Source organism: Panulirus ornatus, chromosome 10 (genome assembly GCF_036320965.1).
Source record: "Panulirus ornatus isolate Po-2019 chromosome 10, ASM3632096v1, whole genome shotgun sequence".
Classification (NCBI taxonomy): Eukaryota; Metazoa; Arthropoda; class Malacostraca; order Decapoda; family Palinuridae; genus Panulirus; species Panulirus ornatus.
In genome coordinates this window covers 52,698,141-52,711,181 of record NC_092233.1, presented here as the reverse complement: position 1 = coordinate 52,711,181, position 13,041 = coordinate 52,698,141, and the positions used below count along the sequence as shown (strand labels likewise).

General features: G+C 40.9%; 1 protein-coding gene and 1 pseudogene across 1 annotated transcript in view; one reads left to right on the top strand and one right to left on the bottom strand.

The window, feature by feature from the left end:
- Positions 1-13,041, bottom strand: part of Cadps (calcium-dependent secretion activator 1) — a 1,554,015-nt gene that overhangs the window by 117,159 nt on the left and 1,423,815 nt on the right. The gene's annotated exons all lie outside the window — the stretch shown is intronic.
- Positions 9,883-11,402, top strand: LOC139750708 (AP-2 complex subunit mu pseudogene; annotated as a pseudogene).

Below are 13,041 nucleotides of genomic sequence, written 5' to 3'. Positions count from 1 at the left end.
TTTTCCAAGTTTCTTTGGTTTTTTGAGTACCTTCTGGCTCACTGACTCCAAATCAAACATAATCATAAATTACTATTAGTCCCTTTGCATCATGATTGTAACAACTAATTCCTCTGCTTTCTTTTATCACGAAATTCAGTCTGGCAATTCCATAGCTCACAGTAATCTTTCACAAAGCATTTCTTCTTTCTCCTTCCCCTCTGTCTGGAGTATGATTTACCAAATCAAAAATAATTCATTGTCTGCATCTATCAACCTCTTACTTTACTAATCTTTCTAATTTTGGTGCCACCTACTTTTCAGCTAGATCTTTTACTGTTGCACTATTGCCCTTTGTGTCTCTAACTTCCATCAAAATTTCCCTTTTTGCTAACAAGCATTGGTCCTGTATGCTCTGCACTTTTCTAAGGCTGTCATTAACCAGGCCATAAACTGCCTAAATTACTCAATCTCTAATGTCCATAATATCCTTTCTTCAGTTTCATATACTTCTGTGTCTAACCCTCTTAGTATGGCCCCATATCAAAGATGCATCTCCCTTTCCACTATTGTCAACAAATTCAGTATGTATTTCATTCCTTTCCTCAAACTGATCAACTTCTATGACCCAACAGATCTTGCTTTTTCTTTAATGAAAATCACCAATTTTCCTTCGGATTATGTGCCCTTGAATTCATAATTGTAGGCTGGATTGGTCCAGTAAGTGTGGACCTTTATTGCGCACCAGATTTAGTTGCTGAGAGCCATGTGGTTCATTATGTTGAGGTAGGAGTGCCAGTTTTCAGTTTGTTTTTCAGTGATTACATTAGTGAAGATGATAATCAGAGCTTGGATTTGTTCTCTAATTACTACTGGTGGTGAGTGGTTATGTCTGAGCTGGTTTCTATAATCTTTGATGTGTGTAACTTGTGGAGAAAAGTCTGGGTTGTATTTCTTTCTATGCCCCTGTGGTATGTGCTTCTGCTGGCTTGGTTGGAGATGTTGATGAAGTGTGATACTGCATGATCTAACAATGGGAAATCACCTATATTGAAATTCTGAAGCTTTATTTCTGTGTATCAAGTAAAGGCTAGATGTTCTGCTAACCTGTAGTATGTGTAAATTTTTTGGTGGTCATGTGGGCCAGGTGAAGTGTTACTGGGATGAGCAAATGGTCAGAGGAAAATTTGTGTAGCATGCTCCGGGTGGCCACTGTGTATAGTTGGCTGCTGTAGGTGGTGGGTTGGGAGACTGGTTGGTTGCATAGGTGGAGATTAATGAGAGGATGCAGTTGCTTTATGAATGCTTTACCTTAGGGATCATGGGTATGAGAGTTGAGCCAAGTAGAATTGTGGTATCGAAATCTCCACAAGATAGGTTTAGGGTATGCCGGTTAGATTTCACAAATGGTGAGTAAATCCAGAGGGGTACATGGAAGGGGAGGTAGGTAAGTGTTGATATGTTGAAGTAAGCATTGTGAATTTTAATTCTTAAGGACTGTATTTCTAGGATGTTCTTTTATCTAACTTGTTGTGTCAGTGGTGTTGGAGAGTGGTATAGTATAGTAGACAAGTGTCATGAGTCCTCCTCCATATCCTTGTTGTCTTTCATCTCTTACTGTTGGGAAGTTGTAGAAAGGTGGGAGGGTACATCCGGATGTGAGTCTGGTTTTGGGTGGTGTATTCTTTGAGAAGCTTGAGTATTTCTGTGTGTTTGTTTCTAATGTTGCAAGCATTAACTTACAAGAATTTTTTTTATAAGTCGAAGGCTTCAGTCAGACAAAAGTCCACATCATGGCAAGGCCTTAATTGAAATATTGAGAGAGAATTATGAAACAGAAAAAGAAAAGACAAATGAAAGTATTTAAAAATTTTGGAGGAAGAGAAAAACCTTATGGAAGCTCTCGTAATCAGAGTGGAGACTGTGATTTTTGAAGTATCTAAGGACATACTGTGGCAGTTAAGAAGGGATTCAAAGACTTTAGAAATGGTACATGTAAAAGAAAAAAGAAGATAGTTAGAGGGGTGAGAACAGTCACCCTTCTTAGGGATGAGATGTATCAATGCATGGTTTCAAGGAGTCTAGTTTGCAGCTGGGGTTCTGTGGAGCAGATGGGTTAATTTGTGAAGTGTGTGAAGATTAACAGTGTGTGCTTTGTGCTATGGATAGGGAAGTTTGTGAATGGTTTTGGGAAAAGCAGTCTAAAGAGCTTGCTGAGCAGTCTTTAATGGATAACAGTGATGTGTAGTAGAGGTTATATCAAAGATATCTCGTGGAGCAGCACAGTTTTGGTGATAAATGTACGGCATTGTGAAGGATAGGTTTTCTGGAGGTGGGGATATTGGGTTAATGTCACCAGATTGCATCAGTAGTTTGGAAATGATGACCAGTCCATCATCTCCCAGTACCGAAAAAATATGTGTGGATATGCAAAGCGTTAGGGTATGACCTACCACCTGGCAGGGCAGCCTTGGATAGCTCAAGGCCACATGGTAAGCAGAGACACTGTGTGTGTGTGTGTGTGTGTGTGTGTGTGTTTCTCATTTTCATGCTTGATCGTCATTTCCTACACTCTAGCGAGGTCATGCTCAGATTAGGGAGGCTGAATGTGTGTGGATGTAACCAAGATGAGAAGAAAGGAGAGATAGGTAGTATGTTTAAGGAAAGAAACCTGGATGTTCTGGCTCTGAGTGAAATGAAGCTCAAGGATAAAGGGGAAGAGTGGTTTGGAAATGTCTTGGGAGTAAAGTCAGATGTTGGGGAGAGGACAAGGGCAAAGGAAGGCGTATCACCATTCGTCAAGCCGGAGTTGTGGGAGTGTATGATAGAGCATAAGAAAGTAAATTCTAAATTGATGCAGGTAAAACTGAAATTGGATGGAAAGATACAGGTGATTATTAGTGCTTATGCACCTGGTCATGAGAAGAAAGATCATAGGAGGCAAGTGTTTTGGGAACAGCTGAGTGAATGTGTCAGCAGCTTTCGTGCATGAGACCAGGTTGTAGTGATGGGTGATATAAATGCAAAGCTGAGTAATGTGGCAGTGGAGGGTATAATTGTTGTGAATGGAAATGGTGAGAACTTGTGGATTTCTGTGCTGAAAAAAGACTGGTGATTGGAAATACTAGATTTAAAATGATGATACAGCGCTGGTGGCTGATTCGTGTGAGAAACTGCAGAAGCTGGTGACTGAGTTTGGTAAAGTGTGTGAAAGAAGAAAGCTGAGAGTAAATGTGAATAAAAGGAAGGTTATTAGGTACAGTAGGGTTGAGGGACAAGTCAATTGGGAGGTAAGTTTGAATGGAGAAAAACTGGAGGAATTGAAGTGTTTTAGATATCTGCGAGTGGATTTGGCAGTGGATGGAACCATGGGAGTGGAAGTGAGTCATAGGGCGGGGGAGGGGGCGAAAGTTCTGGGAGAGTTGAAGAATGTGTGCAAGTCGAGAACATTATCTCAGAAAGCAAAAATGGGTATGTTTGAAGGAATAGTGGTTCCAACAATGTTATATGGTTGCGAGACGTGGGCTATGGATAGCGTTGTGCAGAGGAGGATGGATGTGCTGGAAATGAGATGTTTGAGGACAATATTTGGTGTGAGGTGGTTTGATCGAATAAGTAATAATAGGGTAAGAGAGACGTATGTTAATAAAAGAAGTGGTTGAAAGAGCAGAAGAGGATGTTTTGAAATGGTTTGGTTACACGGAGAGAATGAGTGAGGAAAGATTGACCAAAAGGATACATGTGTAAGACGTGGAGGGAACGAGTAGAAATGGGAGACCAAATTGGAGGTGGAAAGATGGAGTGGAAAAAATCTTGAGTGATCGGGGCTTGAATATGCAGGAGGGTAAAAGGCATGCAAGGAATAGAGTGAATTGGAACGATGTGGTATATCGGGGTCGATGTGCTGTCAATGGATTGAACCAGGGCATGTGAAGCATCTGGGGTAAACCATGGAAAGTTCTGTGGGGCCTGGATGTGGAAAGGTAGCTGTGGTTTTGGTGCATTATCACATGACAGCTAGAGACTGAGTGTGAACAAATGTGGCCTTTGTTGTCTTTTTCTAGTGCTACCTCGCGCACATGAGGAGGAAGGGGTTGATATTTCATGTGTGGTTGGGTGGCGATGGGAATGAGTAAAGGCAGACAGTATGAATGATGCACATGTGTATATAAGTATATGTCTGTGTGTGTATATATATGTATACATTGAGATGTATAGGTATGTACATTTACATGTGTGCACGTGTATGTATATACATGTGTATGTGGGTGGGTTGGGCCATTCTTTTCTCAGTTTCCTTGCGCTACTTTGCTAACGCGGAAGACAGCAACAAACCAAAATATATATAAATATATATAAATATATATATATATATATATATATATATATATATATATATATATATATATTTATATATATATATATATATATATATATATATATATATATATATATATATATATATATATTGTAACATTTATGGATCTGGAGAAGGCATATGATAGAATTGATAGAGATGCTCTGTGGAAGGTATTAAGAATATATGGTGTGGGAGGAAAGTTGTTAGAAGCAGTGAAAAGTTTTTATCGAGGATGTAAGGCATGTGTACGTGTAGGAAGAGAGGAAAGTGATTGGTTCTCAGTGAATGTAGGTTTGCGGCAGGGGTGTGTGATGTCTCCATGGCTGTTTAATTTGTTTATGGATGGGGTTGTTAGGGAGGTAAATGCAAGAGTTTTGGAAAGAGGGGCAAGTATGAAGTCTGTTGGGGATGAGAGAGCTTGGGAAGTGAGTCAGTTGTTGTTCGCTGATGATACAGTGCTGGTGGCTGATTCATGTGAGAAACTGCAGAAGCTGGTGACTGAGTTTGGTAAAGTGTGTGAAAGAAGAAAGTTAAGAGTAAATGTGAATAAGAGCAAGGTTATTAGGTACAGTAGGGTTGAGGGTCAAGTCAATTGGGAGGTGAGTTTGAATGGAGAAAAACTGGAGGAAGTGAAGTGTTTTAGATATCTGGGAGTGGATCTGGCAGCGGATGGAACCATGGAAGCGGAAGTGGATCATAGGGTGGGGGAGGGGGCAAAAATTCTGGGAGCCTTGAAGAATGTGAGGAAGTCGAGAACATTATCTCGGAAAGCAAAAATGGGTATGTTTGAAGGAATAGTGGTTCCAACAATGTTGTATGGTTGCGAGGCGTGGGCTATGGATAGAGTTGTGCGCAGGAGGATGGATGTGCTGGAAATGAGATGTTTGAGGACAATGTGTGGTGTGAGGTGGTTTGATCGAGTAAGCAACGTAAGGGTAAAAGAGATGTGTGGAAATAAAAAGAGCATGGTTGAGAGAGCAGAAGAGGGTGTTTTGAAATGGTTTGGGCACATGGAGAGAATGAGTGAGGAAAGATTGACCAAGAGGATATATGTGTCGCAGGTGGAGGGAACGAGGAGAAGAGGGAGACCAAATTGGAGGTGGAAAGATGGAGTGAAAAAGATTTTGTGTGATCGGGGCCTGAACATGCAGGAGGGTGAAAGGAGGGCAAGGAATAGAGTGAATTGTAGCGATGTGGTATACCGGGGTTGACGTGCTGTCAGTGGATTGAATCAGGGCATGTGAAGCGTCTGGGGTACCCCATGGAAAGCTGTGTAGGTATGTATATTTGCGTGTGTGGACGTATGTATATACATGTGTATGGGGGTGGGTTGGGCCATTTCTTTCGTCTGTTTCCTTGCGCTACCTCGCAAACGCGGGAGACAGCGACAAAGTATAATAAATAAAAAAAAATAAATATATATATATATATATATATATATATATATATATATATATTGAGGGAATAATTGGTATACATGGGGTGTTCAGTGTTGTAAATGGAAATGGTGAAGAGCTTGTAGATTTATGAGCTGAAAAAGGACTGATGATTGGGAATACCTGGTTTAAAAAGCAAGATATACATAAGTATACTTATGTAAGTAGGAGAGATGGCCAGAGAGTGTTATTGGATTACGTGTTAATTGACAGGCATGCGAAAGAGAGACTTTTGGATGTTAATGTGCTGAGAGGTGCAACTGGAGGGATGTCTGATCATTATCTTGTGGAGGCTAAGGTGAAGATTTGTATGGGTTTTCAGAAAAGAAGAGTGAATGTTGGGGTGAAGAGGGTGGTGAGAGTAAGTGAGCTTGAGAAGGAGACCTGTGTGAGGAAGTACCAGGAGAGACAAAGTAAAAAAAAAAAAAAAAAAAAAAAAAAAAAAAATATATATATATATATATATATATATATTTATTTATTCATTTATTATACTTTGTCGCAGTCTCCCACGTTTGTGAGGTAGCGCAAGGAAACAGACGAAAGAAATGGCCCAACCCCCCCCATACACATGTATATACATACGTCCACACACACAAATATACATACCTACACAGCTTTCCATGGTTTACCCCAGACGCTTCAATGCCTTGATTCAATCCACTGACGGCATGTCAACCCCAGTATACCACATCGCTCTAATTCACTCTATTCCTTGCCTTCCTTTCACCCTCCTGCATGTTCAGGCCCCGATCACACAAAATCTTTTTCACTCCATCTTTCCACCTCCAATTTGGTCTCCCTCTTCTCCTCGTTCCCTCCACCTCTGACACATATATCCTCTTGGTCAATCTTTCCTCACTCATTCTCTCCATGTGCCCAAACCATTTCGAAACACCCTCTTCTGCTCTCTCAACCACGCTCTTTTTATTTCCACACATCTCTCTTACCCTAACATTATTCACTCGATCAAACCACCTCACACCACACATTGTCCTCAAACATCTCATTTCCAGCACATCCATCCTCCTGCGCACAACTCTATCCATAGTCCACGCCTCGCAACCATACAACATTGTTGGAACCACTATTCCTTCAAACATACCCATTTTTGCTTTCCGAGATAATGTTCTCGACTTCCACACATTCTTCAAGGCCCCCAGAATTTTCGCCCCCTCCCCCACCCTATGATCCACTTCTGCTTCCATGGTTCCATCCGCTGCTAGATCCACTCCCAGATATCTAAAACACTTCACTTCCTCCAGTTTTTCTCCATTCAAACTCATCTCCCAATTGACTTGACCCTCAACCCTACTGTACCTAATAACCTTGCTCTTATTCACATTTACTCTTAACTTTCTTCTTCCACACACTTTACCAAACTCAGTCACCAGCTTCTGCAGTTTCTCACATGAATCAGCCACCAGCGCTGTATCATCAGCGAACAACAACTGACTCACTTCCCAAGCTCTCTCATCCCCAACAGACTTCATACTTGCCCCTCTTTCCAAAACTCTTGCATTTACCTCCCTAACAACCCCATCCATAAACAAATTAAACAACCATGGAGACATCACACACCCCTGCCGCAAACCTACATTCACTGAGAACCAATCACTTTCCTCTCTTCCTACACGTACACATGCCTTACATCCTCGATAAAAACTTTTCACTGCTTCTAACAACTTTTCTCCCACACCATATATTCTTAATACCTTCCACAGAGCATCTCTATCAACTCTATCATATGCCTTCTCCAGATCCATAAATGCTTCATACAAATCCATTTGCTTTTCTAAGTATTTCTCACATACATTCTTCAAATCAAACACCTGATCCACACATCCTCTACCACTTCTGAAACCACACTGCTCTTCCCCAATCTGATGCTCTGTACATGCCTTCACCCTCTCATATATATATATATATATATATATATATATATATATATATATATATATATATATATATATATATATATATATTATTATAGGTATTATCATTATTTTGCTTCATCGCTGTCTCCTGCGTTAGCGAGGTAGCACAAGGAAACAGACGAAAGAATGGCCCAAACCACCCACATACACATGTATATACATAAACGTCCACGCACGCAAATATACATACCTATACATTTCAAAGTACACATATATATATATATACACACACAGACATATACATATATACACATGTACATAATTCATACTGTCTGCCTTTATTTATTCCCATCGTCACCCGCCACACATGGAATAACAACCCCCTTCCCTTCATGTGTGTGAGGTATCGATAGGAAAAGACAACAAAGGCCCCTTTCGTTCACACTTAGTCTCTTAGTATATATATTATTATTATTATACTTTGTCGCTGTCTCCCACGTTTGCGAGGTAGCGCAAGGAAACAGACGAAAGAAATGGCCCAACCCCCCCCCATACACATGTATATACATACGCCCACACACGCAAATATCCATACCTACACAGCTTTCCATGGTTTACCCCAGACGCTTCACATGCCTTGATTCAATCCACTGACAGCACGTCAACCCCGGTATACCACATCGCTCCAATTCACTCTATTCCTTGCCCTCCTTTCACCCTCCTGCATGTTCAGGCCCCGATCACACAAAATCTTTTTCACTCCATCTTTCCACCTCCAATTTGGTCTCCCTCTTCTCCTCGTTCCCTCCACCTCCGACACATATATCCTCTTGGTCAATCTTTCCTCACTCATCCTCTCCATATGCCCAAACCACTTCAAAACACCCTCTTCTGCTCTCTCAACCACGCTCTTTTTATTTCCACACATCTCTCTTACCCTTACGTTGCTCACTCGATCAAACCACCTCACACCACACATTGTCCTCAAACATCTCATTTCCAGCACATCCATCCTCCTGCGCACAACTCTATCCATAGCCCACGCCTCGCAACCATACAACATTGTTGGAACCACTATTCCTTCAAACATACCCATTTTTGCTTTCCGAGATAATGTTCTCGACTTCCACACATTCTTCAAGGCCCCCAGGATTTTCGCCCCCTCCCCCACCCTATGATCCACCTCCGCTTCCATGGTTCCACCGCTGCCAGATCCACTCCCAGATATCTAAAACACTTCACTTCCTCCAGTTTTTCTCCATTCAAACTCACCTCCCAAATGACTTGACCCTCAACCCTACTGTACCTAATAACCTTGCTCTTATTCACATTTACTCTTAACTTTCTTCTTCCACACACTTTACCAAACTCAGTCACCAGCTTCTGCAGTTTCTCACATGAATCAGCCACCAGCGCTGTATCATCAGCGAACAACAACTGACTCACTTCCCAAGCTCTCTCATCCCCAACAGACTTCATACTTGCCCCTCTTTCCAAAACTCTTGCATTCACCTCCCTAACAACCCCATCCATAAACAAATTAAACAACCATAGAGACATCACACACCCCTGCCGCAAACCTACATTCACTGAGAACCAATCACTTTCCTCTCTTCCTACACATACACATGCCTTACATCCTCGATAAAAACTTTTCACTGCTTCTAACAACTTTCCTCCCACACCATATATTCTTAATACCTTCCACAGAGCATCTCTATCAACTCTATCGTATGCCTTCTCCAGATCCATAAATGCTGCATACAAATCCATTTGCTTTTCTAAGTATTTCTCACATACATTCTTCAAAGCAAACACCTGATCCACACATCCTCTACTACTTCTGAAACCACACTGCTCTTCCCCAATCTGATGCTCTGTACATGCCTTCACCCTCTTAATCAATACCCTCCCATATAATTTACCAGGAATACTCAACAAACTTATACCTCTGTAATTTGAGCACTCACTCTTATCCCCTTTGCCTTTGTACAATGGCACTATGCACGCATTCCGCCAATCCTCAGGCACCTCACCATGAGTTATACATACATTAAATAACCTTACCAACCAGTCAACAATACAGTCACCCCCTTTTTTAATAAATTCCACTGCAATACCATCCAAACCTGCTGCCTTGCCGGCTTTCATCTTCCGCAAAGCTTTCACTACCTCTTCTCTGTTTACCAAATCATTTTCCCTAACCCTCTCACTTTGCACACCACCTTGACCAAAACACCCTATATCTGCCACTCTATCATCAAACACATTCAACAAACCTTCAAAATACTCACTCCATCTCCTTCTCACATCACCACTACTTGTTATCACCTCCCCATTTGCGCCCTTCACTGAAGTTCTCATTTGCTCCCTTGTCTTACGCACTTTATTTACCTCCTTCCAGAACATCTTTTTATTCTCCCTAAAATTTAATGATACTCTCTCACCCCAACTCTCATTTGCCCTTTTTTTCACCTCTTGCACCTTTCTCTTGACCTCCTGTCTCTTTCTTTTATACATCTCCCACTCAATATATATATATATATATATATATATATATATATATATATATATATATATATATATATATGTATTTTATATCAAAACAGCCAGTAAAGAGGAGCAGTCACAGATTACTTCCCAGGCGACAGGACAGATTGGATGGCGTAGAGAGGGCATCAAATACCGACGCAATGAACTCTTCCTTGATGTTATTGAATATGTTAACTTGCTGATGTCTCGTCAAGGTCAGGTTTTGTCAGCTCATGTGGCAGGAAAGGTAGTTATGAAGAGTTACCTGTCTGGCATGCCAGAGTGCAAGTTTGGTATCAATGACAAAATTGTCATGGATGCTAAGAAAGGTTCATCTGATGAATCGCAAAGATCTGGAAAAACAAGCATTGCAATCGATGACTGTCAGTTCCATCAGTGTGTTAAACTGTCAAAGTTTGAAACAGAGCACTCAATATCTTTTGTTCCCCAGATGGGGAATTTGAACTCTTGAGGTACCGTACAACAAAAGACATCTCCTTGCCATTCAGGGTTATCCCTTTGGTACGTGAGGTTGGACGCACAAAAATGGAAGTGAAGGTTGTCATTAAGAGCAACTTCAAGCCTTCACTGTTGGCACAGAAAATAGAGGTGCGGATTCCAACTCCTCTCAACACATCAGGCGTCCAACTAATATGTGTGAAAGGGAAAGCCAAGTATAAAGCATCAGAAAATGCTATTGTGTGGAAGATAAAGCGAATGGGTGGAATGAAGGAATCATAAATTTCTGCTGAAATAGAGTTGCTGCAAATAGATACCAAGAGAAAGTGGACCAGACCTCCTATCTCAATGAATTTCGAGGTGCCGTTTGCTCCATCAGGCTTCAAGGTTCGCTACCTGAAGGTGTTTGAATCGAAGCTTAACCACTCTGACCATGACATGATCAAATGGGTTCGTTGCATCGGCCATTCGGGACTCTACAAGACCAGATGCTAATGCCTTGTAACTCATTTCATATGAGTGTTTTTACTCATGGCATAACAGTGTTGTTCTTAATGTCTGATATGTAAAGGTATGATTCAGGAGAAATTTCCTAGACTGGCCTTATTTTCTTGATGAAATATAATACTATGAAGTTGCTTTGAATAAATGATGTATGATGAAGTAAGAACTAATTTTAAAGTGACCAGGTATTTATGAGAAAACAGTAGGAAAGTTGTATATATATAAATGAATATATAAATATATATATATATATATATATATATATATATATATATATATATATATATATATAATGATAGTGATTGCTTCCCTGGGGATAGGGGAGAAAGAATACTTCCCACGTATTCCCTGCGTGTCGTAGAAGGCGACTAAAAGGGGAGGGAGCGGGGGGGCTGGAAATCCTATATATCCTAAATATATATATATATATATATATATATATATATATATATATATATATATATATATATATATATATATATATATATATATATTCTGCAGTTTCTCACATGTGAGAAACTGCAGAAGCTGGTGACTGAGTTTGGTAAAGTGTGTGAAAGAAGAAAGTTTAGAGTAAATGTGAATAAGAGCAAGGTTATTAGGTACAGTAGGGTTGAGGGTCAAGTCAATTGGGAGGTAAGTTTAAATGGAGAAAAACTGGAGGAAGTACAGTGTTTTAGATATCTGGGAGTGGATCTGGCAGTGGATGGAACCATGGAAGCGGAAGTGAATCATAGGGTGGGGGAGGGGGCGAAAATCCTGGGAGCCTTGAAGAATGTGTGGAAGTCGAGAACATTATCTCGGAAAGCAAAAATGGGTATTTTTGAAGGAATAGTGGTTCCAACAATTTTGTATGGTTGCGAGGCATGGGCTATGGATAGAGTTGTGCGCAGGAGGGTGGATGTGCTGGAAATGAGATGTTTGAGGACAGTGTGTGGTGTGAGGTGGTTTGAGTGAGTAAGTAATGTAAGGGTAAGAGAGATGTGTGGAAATAAAAATAGCGTGGTTGAGAGAACTGAAGAGGGTGTTTTGAAATGGTTTGGGCACATGGAGAGAATGAGTGAGGAAAGATTGACCAAGAGGATATATGTGTCGGAGGTGGAGGGAACGAGGAGAAGTGGGAGACCAAATTGGAGGTGGAAAGATGGAGTGAAAAAGATTTGTGTGATCGGGGCCTGAACATGCAGGAGGGTGAAAGGAGGGCAAGGAATAGAGTGAACTGGATCGATGTGGTATACCGGGGTTGACATGCTGTCAGTGGATTGAATCAGTGCATGTGAAGCTTCTGGGGTAAACCATGGAAAGCTGTGTAGGTATGTATACTTGCGTGTGTGGACGTGTATGTATATATATGTGTATGGGGGTGGGTTGGGCCATTTCTTTCATCTGTTTCCTTGCGCTACCTCGCAAACGCGGGAGACAGCGACAAAGCAAAATAAAATATATATATATATATATATATATATATATATATATATATATATATATATATATATATATATATATATATATATATATATATATCCCTAGGGGATAGGGGAGAAAGAATACTTCCCACACATTCCTCACGTGTCATAGAAGGCGACTAAAGGGGACGGGAGAGGGGGGCCAGAAACCCTCCCCTTCCTGTATTTTAACTTTCTAAAAGGGGAAACAGAAGGAGTCATGCAGGGAGTGCTCATCCTCCTCGAAGGCTCAGATTGGGGTGTCTAAATGTGTGTGGATGCAACCAAGGTGAAAAATAGGAGAGATAGGTAGTATGTTTGAGGAAAGGAACCTGGATGTGTTGGCTCTGAGTGAAACGAAGCTCAAGGGTAAAGGGGAAGAGTGGTTTGGGAATGTCTTGGGAGTAAAGTCAGGGGTTAATGAGAGGACAAGAGCAAGGGAAGGAGTA